At 47.0% G+C, this 13,620-nt stretch overlaps 1 pseudogene; it reads left to right on the top strand.

The window, feature by feature from the left end:
* Positions 1 to 557: 557 nt before the first annotated feature.
* LOC122542947 (thioredoxin pseudogene) lies at positions 558 to 1,880 on the top strand (annotated as a pseudogene).
* Positions 1,881 to 13,620: the final 11,740 nt, after the last annotated feature.

Below are 13,620 nucleotides of genomic sequence, written 5' to 3'. Positions count from 1 at the left end.
TTGAGGTAAAAACAAGGACTGCAGATGCTGGAAACCAGATTCTGGATTAGTGGTGCTGGAAGAGAAGCTCCTTGGATGCTGCCTGAACTGCTGTGCTCTTCCAGCACCACTCATCCAGAACCTAGATTGTTGTTAGGTCTTTCAACAATCTAGGTTTGTTAATCATTTTACTTGCATGACTCTGTAATCTATTACTCTATATTCTATGTCTTATGGTCCTGCTTCATAGATACCTGATGAAGGAGCAGCGCTCGTAAAGCTAGTACTTCCAAATAAACCTGCTGGACTATAACCTGGTGTTGTGTGATTTTTAACGACTTTAAACAGCGCACTCTCCGCTCCTCCCTGGTCGCATAGAGACGGGCGACCACGATGAAGTCGCGCGGAAGGGGAGGGCTGCCGGACGAAAGAGGCGGGGCAATGACGCACCGCTCAAACCAGTGCGCATGCTCCCGTCACGTTTTTCCCGCATTTTCGCCGCCGTGGCCTGGCCAATGTGCGTACGCTCAAGGCCGGCGGCCGGCGCTTTTCACATTCGGCAGTGCGACGTGAAATCTTGGTCACACCACACAAATCGTCAGCTTCTGGAGGCTGTCCCAGTGAGCCTCAGCTCGGTCCATCAGTTCGTCTCCATCCTTTCCGAACCTGGGCCGCTCAACTCGAAGCTGTGTTTCGAAGCGTCTCTCGGGTTTGCTCACCAACAAACTGTCGCCACCCGCTCGAGTGTGCAAGGATGGGCTGATGTTCAATGTGATTGGCTAGTTGGCTACAGTACTGGCCAATCACGATGAGGTAACTGCGTTTCCCTATTTTGAAGTGTGATTGGTTCACAGCCGAACAGCGCCAAATTTGAATCCAGCGAAGGAGCAACGGCGGTCAATTTCAACTCAATTCCGATTGGCGGGCGGCTCCCCGGCTGTCCTATCATCAGTCGTATTGTTTTCACTGGGTGTGGTTTGCGAACGTCACAATGAAGGGCGCGTCTGAAGGGCTGGAGCGGAAGCTGCTCTGAGCACGTGTCAGAGAGGGGCGGAGCACATGGCGGGTGCGGGCAGCACACTGGGGAAGCCCAAGAAGGCGCAGGGCAAGAGCGCGCCACCGGCCTCGGAGAAGGCCGGTGCCTCACAACAGGCGAAGGGGGCCCACTCGCCTGCCGAGGTGGGCACGTCGGGCCGCAAAAGCATCCCAACCAAGGCCGATGTGGCACCGGCGGACAAAGGCAAGGCTGCCAAGGACTTGGCGAAACCTGGGGAGAAAGGCGCTCCGCCGACGCCGGGCAAGGCAGAGGGAGGCATTCCCCTAAAAACCATCAACAGCAAGACCCAGTTCGACAAGTACATCAAAGACGCCGGCGAGCGCCTGGTGGTCATCTTCTTCTCAGGCACCTGGTGTGAGACGTGCCAGGGCCTGAAGCCCATCATGAGGGAGATCGCCCAGCTCAACAACCTTGTGTATTTCTACGAAGTGAACGTCGACGACTCGGAGGACACGGCCGAAGCCTGCGACATCATCCACATCCCGACCTTCCAGTTCTACAAAATGGGCAAGAAGGTGGCCGAGGTCCTGGACGACAGCCGAGAGTCGGTGGAGGAGAAGATCAATGAACTGAAGTAGACTTGTCCCGTTAAGTAATAAAAGCAAAACAATCCGGGAAGAATGCAAAGCTTTCCGAGCAAAACTGCTTTCAAATTCTAATGTCCAAACGTTTTAATAGTTGGTCACTTCCTTGTCATGAGAAGCAGCCTTGCTTGTTGTGATAACCCTCCCCCTCAGTTCTAAGCTAAGATGGACAAGCCTAATTGAACGCTCATGTTCTGTCCTTAATTGCCCTCTTTCTGCTGTTATCCATTGAAGGTTATCTAAAAATAAATATAGACGCAACCCTATCCCAACATTATTTTCTTATAGAAAATTTTTTTCTTTGTAAAATTACAAAAATGTAACAATTTAAAATTATAACAATTACAATGAACTAACTACTACCCAACTCTACAAAACAAATCAAAATTATACTCACTCCAAATCTATAATGACACTCAGCACAACCACACCGAAGTTCCCAACGTTCAGGAGCATTAATTATTACACCTGTATTTATTTGGGATTCTTCGTCCCAGAGCACTTGGCTCACTAAACCTAATCATTGATGGCTAAACAAATGCCCTAATTAAAATGGCAGACAAATCTGCATCCAGGTAATTCAAAGAGGGCTGCCATGTCTTATGAAAAAGTTCCATTTTAGCGTGCGTCATGTTTGTGAGGAAATCCAAATGCGATGTGTTCCACAATTAACTTATGCCACCCCAACAGGCCCAGACGGTTCTCATACACCCAGCACATCAAAGTGTTCTTCCTTGCATAGTAAGTGAGAATGTTAAATAGCTTTTTCCTATTTGTGTTTAAGGAAGATAAATGCAGCAAGCCCAAGAGAAGAGAGACCGGGACTACCTTCACTTCGGTCCCCAACCTTCTCTATTACTCCAGCCACAGCACTCCAGTACCTACGAGGCTTGTGACATGACCACAAACAATGAGTGAGAGTACCTGTGCTTAGTTTGCACTTGGGGCACATTGGAAATGCTCCTTTTTTGAATTTCACAAGGTGATCTGGGGCCAAATGAACCTGATGAAGAACCTTTGCATGGTGTGTGGTCTGTTACAGATGGAGATCTTTTTCATAAATGTCCTCCCATGTCTCTTAGGGGACCTCCACTCCAAACTCTTACTCCCAGACCTCATATAGTTGCTCAATGTCATTCGAGGCACCACCCCCCAGTAGATGGTAGAAATTACTAAGGGAGAGAGTGCTTGTGGCGTGAAGCAATCTCCTCTGTGTCAGACCTATAGGGATTGGTCAAAAGTGTAAATTTTTTTGGATGAAGTCCCTAACCTGAAAATAACAAAAAAGATCTCTGCTGGGCAATCCATACTTGGAACTCATTTGGTCGAAGGACATCATGATCTCCCCCTCAAACAGGTCTCCCAAACAGGAGACTCCCCTAGTTTCCCACAGTTTGAATCCAGGGTCCATCATCCCTGGTCAGAATCCCGGCGAACCAACTATAGGGGTAAGAAAGAAGGTTTTAGATAAACTGCCCTCACTCTGTCGCATTGCTCTCCATGCTCTAGCTGTATTAATAATGACTGGATTCTGACAGTATTCCATAACTGTTCTCATCTTAGCCATACACAACAGACTAGTCAGGGGACAGTTTACCTGGGAGACCTCAATATCCAACCATATTGATCTCGGGTCCTCACAAGCCCAGTCGCTCACGAAGGACAGAAGGGAGCTTAGTTGGTATCTCTTAATTTCAGGGACGTCTACTCCCCCCAACCCTTGAGGTAACTGCAATTTGGCAAGCTTAATGAGGGGCCACAAAAGAACTAAGCCAACCAGTGAGTGTCCACAATCTTTACCTGGGAAACATCAGAGGAAGGACATTAATTTTGGTAAAGGCTATTTGACCTGACCAAGAGAGTAGAAGGGCCTCCCATCTTTGAAGGTCTTGTCTAATCTTGTCAAGCAAATGAGCAAAGTTCACTTGAAATAATTGATCAAAGGTGGGAATAACAAGAATACCTAAGTAATGAACCCCCCCCCCCCCCCCCCCCCCCCCACCAAACAACCATTTGAAGGGAATTGTAATTCACCTTCGATATCAGGTATTCCCTTAAGACCAACCCACGGGCATAGCCTCTGACTTTGCAAATTTGATCTTTAGTCCTGAAAAAGAGCCAAATAAATTAATACATTGTTTTAAATGGGGTACAGAAGCTACCGGGTTTGGTAAGAGGAGGAGAACATCATCTGCATATAATATAATCTTGTGTGCCCTTGATCCCACTTACGGGGCAGCTGTATTAGGGTCCTCACGGATAGCCTCTGTCAGCAGCTCAATCACCAACATAAACAGTAGTGGTGAAAGGGGACAATCTTGCCAACTGCCCCTAAACTACTGACTTTACTGGATCTTACACCATTGGTGAGAACTGCAGCCAGAGGGGCCCTACACAGGACCTCCACCCATCTGACAAAGACCTCACCTAGACCAAACCGTTCCAGACTATAAAAAGATATGGCTACTCCACCCAATTGAATGCTTTCTCTAAAGACATCACCAAACCCTGAACCGATCGTGCTGACACACGGACTATATTCAGTAATCTTCTAATATTATTGGAGGACTTACAGCTCTTTATAAAACCAGTCTGGTCCTCCGTAACAATACAGGGCAACACCTTCTCCAATTGCAACGCAAGTGTCTTGGTTAAAATTTTAAAGTCAGAATTAAACAGCGAAATAGGCCCAGATGAAGCACTGTCCTCTGGAGTCTTCCCTTTCTTGAGAAGGAGAGAGATGTTAGCCTCTCAGGGATGGCGGGAGGCAGTCATGTCTGTGTGAATATTTGTACATGCCCAGCATTAGCCCTGACAGGATATTTAGAAATTCTTTGTAGAACTCACTCGGGAGACCATCAGGACCGGGTGCCTTCCCTTCCCTCTTTAGAGCTGTCTTACTGCCTCCTGTATCTCTTTAACTGTCAAGGGGGAGACGCCTGTTCAGAGGTCAAACTTGGAAGATTCAAGTTCTTTAAAAAAGTTTCCATTTTAGCCTCCCTATCCTTGCAGCATTCTGACCAATATAGCTCAAAGTAAAAACTGTGATATGCCGCATTGATCCTTTTAGAGTCACCAGTAAGAATCCCAGTGCCATCTCTAATTGGTGTAATGGATTGGAGGGCACTCTTTTTCCTGATCAGATATGCCAGGTATTTGCCGAGCCTATCCCATGCTCAAACAGCCTTTGTTTTGTGAAAGAGAGTTCTTTCTTCGCTGTCTGAGTGAGCATGGAGTTCAAAGAAACCTGGAGAGCTGTGACTCGCTGCAATTTAGTCACCGATGGCCTATCAATATGTGCTGTCTCAGCTGTCTTCAACCATACCTCAAGCAGATATTGCTGCTGTTCCTTATGTCACTTCCGGAAAGCTGAATAAGAGATAACTATCCCCCTAGCATCGGCCTTAGCAATATCCTAGAGTATAGACGGATTACTAGCCATACCCAAATTGACAGCCAAGAACGCTTTAAACTCACGCGAACTCAACAAATTTACTGTCCTTGAGAATGAAAAGATCCATTCGCTAATGCTGGGAACCTGTTCCATTGCCCTTAATCTCAGCCTCCAAAAACACTGCCACATGATCAGAAATGGCTATGTTTCCAATTTTACAGGACATCACCAAATCTAGTAAAACCGAGGGTTCTAGTTAAAGGTCAATCCTGGTGTGACACTTGTGTGGATTAGAGAAAAAAGTGAAGTCCCTACCCATGGGGTGGAGACATCTCCAAACATCCACCAGCCCCAAATCCAAGCCTAAATCAATTAATTGCTTGGATTGCAGAGAGGTATTTGGGGAACCTTTGGGCATTCTATCCACTGTGGGGTCCATGAGGCAATTAAAGTCTCCCTCTATGATAATGTGTCGCATTCCAAAGGCAATCAACCTCCAAAGTGCATCAGTCAGGAATCTGAGGGGTGTGTCGGGGGACAGTAGATTTAAGATGCCATACTCTTCACCATTAAAGCTTTAAGAATTACAAACTGCCCATATTCATAGAATATGGAATGCTGCAGCACAGTACAGGCCTTTCAGCCCACAATATTGTGCTGACCTGCAAAATTAATCTGATGTCCATCTAACCTACACCGTTCCATTATTATCCATATGTATGTTCAATGCCCATTTAAATGCCCTTAACATTGGTGTGGAAATGTGTTGCTGGAAAAGCGCAGCAGGTCAGGCAGCATCTAGGGAACAGGAGAATTCTCCTGTTCCCTAGATGCTGCCTGACCTGCTGCGCTTTTCCAGCAACACATTTCCATCTCTGATCTCCAGCATCTGCAGACCTCACTTTCTCCTTAACATTGGTGTGTCTACTACTGTTGCAGCCAGGTCATTCTATGCCCCTGCTCTCTGAGTAAAGAAACTACCCCTGATATCTGTCCTAAATCTATCACCCCTCAATTAAAAGCCCTCTGATTATCTTATGTTTCGATTAAGTCACCTCACAACCTTCTTCTCTCCAACGAAAACACCCTCAGTTCCATCAGCCATTTCTCGCAAAACCTTCCTTCCATACTAGGCAACATCCTAGAAAATCTCCTCTGAACCCTTTCCAAAGCTTCCACATCGTTCCTATAATGCGGTGACCAGAACTGCACGCAATACTTCAGGTGCAGCCGCACCAGTGTCTTGTTCAGCTGAAGTATGATCTCGTGGCTCTGAAACTCAATCCCTCTAACAATAAACGTCAATACATCATATACCTTTTTCACAACCCTATCAGCCTGGGTGGCAACTTTCAGGGATTTATGCACCTGGACACCAAGATCTCTCTGTTCATCTACACTGCCAAGAATTTTACCATTTGCCCAGTACTCTGCATTCCTGTTACTTTTTCCAAAGTGAACTACCTCACATTAAACTCCATTTGCCACTTCTCAGCTCAGCTCTCCAACTTATCTATGCCCCTCTGTAACCCACAACATTCTTCAGTAGTATCCACAACTCTCCCTACCTTCGTGTCATCTACAAATTTACTAACCCATCCTTGTATGCCCACCACCAGATCATTTATAAAAATGACAAACAGTTGTGGTCCCAAAACAGGCAAAAACAATGACTGCAGATGCTGGAAACCAGATTCTGGATTAGTGGTGCTGGAAGAGCACAGCAGTTCAGGCAGCATCCGAGGAGCAGTAAAATCGGATGCTTGCAGCACACCACTGGTAACTGAGCACCAGGATGAATATTTCTCATCAACTACCACCCTCTGTCCTCTTTCAGCTAGCCAATTTCTCATCCAAACTGCTAAAACACCTTCAATCCCAAAAATCCTTATTTTGTGCAATAGCCTATGGTATAGAACCTTATCAAACACCTTACTGAAGTCCATATACACTACATCAACCACCTTACCTTCATCCACCTGTTTGTTACCTCCTTGAAGAACTCAATAAGGTTAGTGAGGCACGACCTACCCTTCACAAGATCGTGTTGACTATCCCTAATCAAATTATTCCTTTCCAGATGATTGTAAATCCTTTCTCTTATAACCTTTTCAAACACCTTACCCACAACCAAAGTAAGGCTCACTGGTCTATAATTACCAGGGTTGTCTCAACTCCCTTCTTAAACAAGGGAACAACATTTGCTATCCTCCGGTCTTCTGGCACTACTCCCATCGACGATGATAAAGGCTCTACAATCTCCTCCCTGGCTTCACAGAGAATCCCAGGATAAATCCTATCCGGCCCTGGGATCTTATCTATTTTCAGATTTTCCACAATTGCTTAAAACTCCTCTTTGTCAAGCTCAATCCCATCTAATCGTGTAGCCCGTATCTCCTTATTCACATTAACATTGCCCTTTTCCAATGTGAATATTCGTGATAAATATTCATTAGGTGCTTCCCCTATATCCTTAGATTCCAAACACAATTTTCCACTACTATCTTTGATTGACCCTAATTTTATTCTAGCTGAAAATGTGTTGCTGGAAAAGTGCAGCAGGTCAGGCAGCATCCAGGGAACACGAGAATCGACGTTTCGGGCATAAGCCCTTCTTCAGGAATGAGAAGAAGGGCTTATGCCAGAAACATCGATTCTCCTGTTCCCTGGATGCTGCCTGACCTGCTGCACTTTTCCAGCAACACATTTTCAGCTCTGATCTCCAGCATCTGCAGACCTCACTTTCTCCTAATTTTATTCTAGTCATTCTTTTCTTCCTGATATACATATAGAAGGCCTTAGGGTTTCCCTTGATCCTATCCGCCAACAAGTTCTCATGTCCCCCCCTGGTTCTTCTTAGCCCTCTCTTTAAATCTTTTCTGGCTTATAACTCTCAAGCCTTCACGCCTCATCCTCACATGAGCCTTCCTCTTCCTCTTGACAAGAGCTTCAACTTCTTTAGTAAACCATGGCTACCTCTCTTGACAACTACCTCCCTGCCTGATAGGTATATACTTATCAAGGACCCACAGTAGCTGTTCCTTGAATAATCTCCACATTTCAAGAGTGTCCATCCCCTGCAGTTCCTTCCTCAACCTATGAATCCTAAATCTTGCCTAATTGCATCATAATTGCCTTTCCCACAGTTAAACCCCTTTCCCTGCAGTATATACCTATCCTTATCCAACATAACTGAATTATGGACACTATCGTCAAAGTGCTCACCAACCTCCAAATCTAACATCTGGCCGGGTTCATTCCCCAGTACAAATCTAATATGGCATCGCCCTTGTTGGCCTGTCTACATACTATGTCAGAAAAACTTCCTGCACACATTGAACAAAAACTGACCCATCTAAACTACTTGAACTATAGTATTCCCAGTCAATATTGGGGAAGTTAAAATTCCCCATAACACCTACCCTGTTACTCTCACTACTATCAAGAATCATCTTTGCTATCCTTTCCTCTACATCCCTGGAACAGTTTGGAGGCCTAAAGAAAACTTCCAACAGGGTGACCTCTCCTTTCCTGTTTCTAACCTCAGCCCAAACTACCTCAGTGGATGAGTCCTCAAACATTATCTCAGCTGCTGTAATACTACCCTTGCTTAACAATGTCACACCCCCGCCTTTTTTACCATCTTCTCTGTTCTTACTGAAACATCTAAATCCCAGACTCTGCAACCACCATTCCTGTCCTTCCTTTAGCCATGTCTCTGAAATGGCCACAACATCGAAATCCCAGGTACTAACCCATGCTGCAAGTTCACTCACCTTATTCCAGATGCTCCTGGCATTGAACTACACACATTTCAAACCAACATCCTGATTGCTGGTGCCTCCTCGTGACCTTGTAAATCTATCCCTGACCTCACTACCCTCAACACCCTGTACACTGGAACTACAATTCAAGTTCCCATCCCCCTGCTGCATTAATTTAAACACCCGCGAAGAGCATTAGCAAACCTCCCCTCCCCCAGGATATTGGTACCCCTCTGGTTCAGGAGAAGACCATCCTGTTTGTAGAGTTCCCACCTTCCCCAGAAAGAGCTCCAATTATCCAAGAATCCAAAACCCTCCCTCCTGCACCATCCCTGCAGCCACATGTTCAGCTTTGCTCCCTCCCTGTTCCTCGCTTCACTAGCACGTGGCACGGGCAACAAGCCAGAGATAACAATTCTGTTTGTTCTAACTCTAAGCTCCACCCTAGCTCCCTAAATTTCTGCCTTAGATCCCCACCTTCCTTGCTATCTATGTTGTTGGTGCCTATGTGGGCCACAACTTGGGGCTGCTACCCCTCCCTCTCAAGGAACATGAAAACATGATCAAAGATATCACAAACCCTGGCACCTGGGAGGCAACACACCAATCTGAGTCTCTCTCATTCCTGGAAAACCTTCTTTCTGTCCCCCTAACTATGGCGTCCCCAATGACTAAAACTCTCCTCCCCTTCCCTTCTGAACAACAGGGACAGACTCTGCACCAGAGACCTGTGCCCCATTGCTTACCCCTAGTAAGTGGTCCCCCCCCAACAGTATCCAAAATCATCTTTAACTGGATCAAATAACTTAAATGGGAGACTCTTCTGGACACGTATAACCATTCCCCTGTTCTTAGGAAAACACCCAATCAAACCTACCCTGCTCTAACTTTAGGTGCTTCTTATCATCAAGATGAGTTTCTTGCAGCAGGGCAATATCAACAGTCTCCTTCCTGAGACTTTACTGGCAAGTGACTCCCCTTAATATTCCAGGTGCACCATTTGAGGAGACATTTAGCCATATCCCTCTAAAACAACTCTTAAACACCTGAGAGGAAGAACCCAACTCACAACGCGCCGCATGTAAGTAAATGACGACTCATAGAATCTAAACAATACACACATTAAAACTACATTAACAAAGCTTGCAAAAACTACCTTTACTAAAAACCTACTAAACCAAACCAATTACAACATACAATAAACACTTGATGGGAGACTCTTCCCCCTGCCCACAGGGGGCGCTTACACTACCCACGTACACCTCCATAACTCCTCCTCACTTGAGCCGTGCCCCAAACTCAGGCAAAGGATAAACAACAATAATAGGTGTTATGGACAAAGAAGTTAAAAGTGGGCACTTCACCCATCCCCAACCCTACACTGACCTCAGTAAAAGAAAACCAACAACACTTTCTGCAATAAAATAATAAAGAAAAATGAGATGTGCGCGAGGTAAAGAAACAAATAAAGGGAAATAGAGAATCATTATTGTCCATGTTCTTTGGACCATCTGGTCTATTTCAAAGTGTCCAAAATGTTCTTTGCTTTTTCTGAGGAGTCAAATACATGACCAGACCTTTCATGATTAAAACGGAGCACAGTCAGGTACCTGATGGAATATTGAATATCCTGATCCCTCAGTCTCTTCATCTCAAAGGACTTCCTCTTGCAGATCACGGCTGCAGAAAAGTCCTGCAGGGCCTGTGGGTCCTTTCCCAGCGATCTGGAGGCTTCCATTATCTTTTGTTTGTCCCAATAGGACTGGAATCGCACTAGGCCCAGGCAGGGGCACTGGTCCGAACCAGGCAGGGGACACCCATGGCGATCATTTATATAGCATTTGATTGTGTGTGTATGTGATTTCTGACCCACCTCATAATTTGTGTCACCCTTTTATATGACACTTTGACATTGAAGCTTTCTGTATACGTATGGAGTAAAAATTCTGTATGACAATGCTTTCAAGCAATAATGGCTCTTAGGTCAGCCACATTCTTGTCACCTTCATAACCCGATTGTATCTCATGAGAGAAAGTGAGGGCTGCAGATGCTGGAGATCAGAGCTGAAAATGTGTTGCTGGAAAAGCGCAGCAGGTCAGGCAGCATCCAAGGAACACGAGAATCGACGTTTCGGGCATAAGCCCTTCTTCAGGAATGAGGAAAGTGTGTCCAGCAGGCTAAGATAAAAGGTAGGGAGGAGGGACTTGGGGGAGGGGCTTTGGAAACGCGAGAGGTGGAGGGAGGTCAAGGTGAGGGTGATAGGCCGGAGTGGGGTGGGGGCGGAGAGGTCAGGAAGATGATTGCAGGTTAGGAAGGCGGTGCTGAGTTCGAGGGATTTGACTGAGACAATATGGGGGTAGGGGAAATGAGGAAACTGGAGAAATCTGAGTTCATCCCTTGTGGTTGGAGGGTTCCCAGGCAGAAGATGAGGGGCTCTTCCTCCAACCGTCGTGTTGCCATGGTCTGGCGATGGAGGAGTCCAAGGACCTGCATGTCCTTGGTGGAGTGGGAGGGGGAGTTAATGTGTTGGGCTACGGGGTGGTTGGGTTGGTTGGTCCGGGTGTTCCGGAGGTGTTCTCTGAAACGTTCCGCAAGTAGGCGGCCTGTCTCCCCAATATAGAGGAGGCCACATCGGGTGCAGCGGATGCAATAGATGATGTGTGGAGGTGCAGGTGAATTTGTGGCGGATATGGAAGTGTCCCTTGGGGCCTTGGAGGGAAGTAAGGGGGGAGGTGTGGCCGCAAGTTTTGCATTTCTTACGGTTGCAGTTGCAGGGGAAGGTGCCGGGAGTGGAGGTTGTGTAGAGGAAAGAGAACAACTTCTCTTTCCAATCCTCCCACTTCCTCCAAACAAAAGGAGTAGCCATGGTCACCCGCATGGGCCCCAGCTATGCCTGCCTCTTCGTAGGATATGTGGAACAGTCCATCTTCCGCAGCTACACTGGCACCACCCCCCACCTTTTCCTCCGCTACATCGATGACTGTATCGGCGCTGCCTCATGCTCCCACGAGGAGGTTGAACAGTTCATCCACTTTACCAACGCCTTCCACCCCGACCTCAAATTCACCTGGACCGTCTCAGACTCCTCCCTCCCCTTCCTAGACCTTTCCATTTCTATCTCGGGTGACCGAATCGACACGGACATCTACTATAAACCGACTGACTCCCACAGCTACCTAGACTACACCTCCTCCCACCCTGCCCCCTGTAAAAACGCCATCTCATTTTCCCAATTCCTTCGTCTCCGCCGCATCTGTTCCCAGGAGGACCAGTTCCAAAACCGTACAACCCAGATGGCCTCCTTCTTCAAGGACCACAATTTCCCGCCAGACGTAGTCGACGATGCCCTCCTCCGACGATGCCCTCTTCCACTTCCCGCTCCTCCACCCTTGAGCCCCGCCCCTCCAACCGCCATCAGGACAGAACCCCACTGGTCCTCACCTACCACCCCACCAACCTCCATGTACAACGTATCATCCGCCGTCATTTCTACCACCTCCAAACGGACCCCACCACCAGTGATATATTTCCCTCCCCTCCCCTATCAGCGTTCCGAAAAGACCACTCCCTCCGTGACTCCCTCGTCAGGTCCACACCCCCCACCAACCCAATCTCCACTCCCGGCACCTTCCCCTGCAACCGCAAGAAATGCAAAACTTGCGGCCACACCTCCCCCCTTACTTCCCTCCAAGGCCCCAAGGGACTCTTCCATATCCACCACAAATTCACCTGCACCTCCACACACATCATCTATTGCATCCGCTGCACCCGATGTGGCCTCCTCTATATTGGGGAGACAGGCCACCTACTTGCGGAATGTTTCAGAGAACACCTCTGGGACACCCGGACCAACCAACCCAACCAACCCATAGCCCAACACTTTAACTCCCCCTCCCACTCCACCAAGGACATGCAGGTCCTTGGACTCCTCCATCGCCAGACCATGGCAACACGACGGTTGGAGGAAGAGCCCCTCATCTTCTGCCTGGGAACCCTCCAACCACAAGGGATGAACTCAGATTTCTCCAGTTTCCTCATTTCCCCTCCCCCCACCTTGTCTCAGTCAAATCCCTCGAACTCAGCACCGCCTTCCTAACCTGCAATCATCTTCCTGACCTCTCCGCCCCCACCCCACTCCGGCCTATCACCCTCACCTTGACCTCCCTCCACCTATCGCATTTTCAAAGCACCTCCCCCAAGTCCCTCCTCCCGACCCTTTATCTTAGCCTGCTGGACACACTTTCCTCATTCCTGAAGAAGGGCTTATGCACCAAATGTCGATTCTCGTGTTCCTTGGATGCTGCCTGACCTGCTGCGCTTTTCCAGCAACACATTTTCAGCTCTGTATCTCATGAGAACTTTACTAATAAGTTTTTTTTAAAATTGAAAATGCCAAATTTCAATTGTTACACATGACTGAATGGTCAGTCGACTCTCCATTGCACATAATAATGTATATTGTTTCCCCCGTGTAAACGTACCCAAGCTAATTCTTGTTTTAGCTTGTATCTGACTTTTATTACAGATAACAATCTTGCTACATTTACTGTTTTAATAAAGTTTCACTGGCTGTTAACCTTTTAGCCAGTTCTTAGCTTACCTACCAAGGAAGTAAGATTTCCAAGCAAGAATGGCTGCCACGTTCTCTTTTAAGGGCTTCTTATTAGAACACAAAAATACTAGGGGCTATACTTTTAAGGTGAGAGGAGAGATTTTAAAATGTCATGAGGGGCAAATTCTTTACACAGAGGGTGGATCGTGTGTGGAATGAGCGTCCTGAGGGATTGCTGGATGTGGGCACAATTAGAATGTTTAAAAGATGCTTAAACAAGTGTATGAAT

This window comes from Chiloscyllium plagiosum, unplaced genomic scaffold, assembly GCF_037043375.1.
Source record: "Chiloscyllium plagiosum isolate Xiang-an unplaced genomic scaffold, Cpla_swu_hap1 HiC_scaffold_47, whole genome shotgun sequence".
Taxonomy (NCBI): domain Eukaryota; kingdom Metazoa; phylum Chordata; class Chondrichthyes; order Orectolobiformes; family Hemiscylliidae; genus Chiloscyllium; species Chiloscyllium plagiosum.
This window is presented reverse-complemented; position numbering and strand designations above follow the sequence as displayed.